Consider the following 2,338-nt stretch of genomic DNA (forward strand, 5'->3'; position numbering starts at 1 on the left):
GTCTTTATACAGTATATATATTTTATATTTTATTAAAAATCAATTTATATTATTATAAAATTATAGTGATGTTCTTTTATCTCAATAAAACTGTGAAATAAAAAATTGTGGTATTAATTTACAGTTTTAATTATATATAAAAACTGTTTATAATGTTTACAGTTTAAAAGATACAAAAGAACTACTTATTAAACTGGCATCTATAGTTGTATCTCATAAAAATTAAAATTAGTATGCTTAAATGTTCTATAAGTGATATTTATATTTATATTAGTGTCAATGCTTTATAAATAATAAATTTGTTTATATCATCGGCCAAATGGTTAAGGCTCTATTCTCATGTAAGAAAGCAAAAGAGATATCGAATAAAAGGCTCATTACCATAGATTTTGTCAACAACAACTCACTTTTTTTTTTTTGTCGGTCACTTTAGAGTTTGATGTTGTTAGCAATGTTGTGCTGAGAAATTTGGAAATTCAGAACAGGATGATCTTTGATCCCTCCAGAAGCAACTGTTTTCTCTTTTATTCATGTTTTGACGGTGTATTCAAGCTTTAGTGAACTTTAAAACTTTTTTTTTTCTTTTGCTATATGTCCTAACATAGACTCCATTATATTTTGCTTCGATCAATGAATAAAATACATCTATCTTTGAAAAAAAATTCCCTTCTTTAACAGGCAACTAGAGAAGATTATATCAAAAGCGACAGAGATTAACCTACTCGACTTATTTGGGACACGGATAACCTAACTACAAGACATGGGTTAACTCTTCATATAACAAAGAAAGAAATCAACTACTTCCTATTATTTTCTATCTCTAAAATTATAAAAAAAAATTATTATCTTAACTAATCTAAATTTTAGTTAGGATAAAGTATATATATAATTTCTTTTAGTGTTTGTGATTTTTTTAAAATATCTCTAACATTTAGTTGCTTTCAATTTTGTTCCTAATATTTTATTTGTGTCAAAATTACTTCTAGATGTTAATTCAATATAACATGTTAGGAAAAAAATTAAAAAATTTTCGAATTTTGACACAAATAAAAAACGTTAAAAATAAAACTGAATGAATTAAAAACGTTTGATATGACCAGTAAAGTTGGTTACGAGTTATAGCTCGATAACGTACCCACGATTGTAACCGAGCATTAATAATAATCAGCATTTATTTTCATCCAATAACGTCGGACATGCAGTTAATTCTCTCCCCAGACGTTACGACTCAGACAAAACAATCAACTTCATCCAAACAGATAAAAGGAGAGAAGCAGGAACGAAAAAAGGTAAGCAATCTTTCCAAGAAAAACTTACACACATATATTTTTCTACTGACTTGAGCGTCGGAGTGCCTTTGCAGGTACCCACCTCCTAGGTTCTTCCATTGCCGACATAGTTCGTATTACATCTTGGAAGTCTGCCGACCTTCTCAGGAGAACGATCTATATCTCGGCGAAAGCAGGCAAGAACATTGGCGCCCATCGTGGGCCACAATTTGAGATACCATTTGTTGTAAGCCCCAAATTTCTTATACTCTCTTATGGCTGATGTTCCTCCCCCTACCCATCCGAGCTTTTACGGATGGTGACCGAGCTTCAACAAGCAAACCAGCGGATGGTGGAGGAAAATCAGAGAATGCAAAACCAAATCGCGCAGCTAGTTCAAGCTCGCCTGGAACACAATAATGAGGATCACGAGCAACATGGAAACGACGAGCGTCAATCACTACCAACCCATGTCTCTGAGACACCACAGAGCAACAATGACGGGAACCATCAGAGTGAAGGAGTCCAACCTGATGATGAGGAAGAAAAGCTTGACAATTCTGCAGGGCCATTCACAGCTGACATAATGAACTTTCAACTCCCCAGGCAATTCACCCTTCCGACGACTCTAACCCCATATGACGGATTGGGCGACCCGAAGCAACATGTTAAAAAATTCCGATCTATTATGATTGTCAACGGTGCATCCGATCCTATTCTATGTCGATGTTTCCCGTCTTTTTTAGATGATCCTGCACTTGACTGGTTTTGCTCTTTGCCTACAGATTCTATATCACGTTTTCAGGAGTTGGCTAAGCAATTTGAAGACCATTTTGCAGCATCCGCAATATATCTACACGATTTTGACTACCTAACGACCATTAAGCAGGGACCACAAGAAAGTCTGAAAGATTATATTACTCGCTTCACGAAGGTGGCCATGCGAATCCCCGATCTCCATCCCGAGGTCCACCTTCATACCATTAAAAGTGGCCTCCGCCCAGGTAAATTCTAGGAGACCATTGCCATCGCTAAACCAAAAACCTTGGCCAAGTTCCGCGAGAAAGCCA

Source organism: Arachis ipaensis, chromosome B06, assembly GCF_000816755.2.
Source record: "Arachis ipaensis cultivar K30076 chromosome B06, Araip1.1, whole genome shotgun sequence".
NCBI classification, from domain to species: Eukaryota; Viridiplantae; Streptophyta; class Magnoliopsida; order Fabales; family Fabaceae; genus Arachis; species Arachis ipaensis.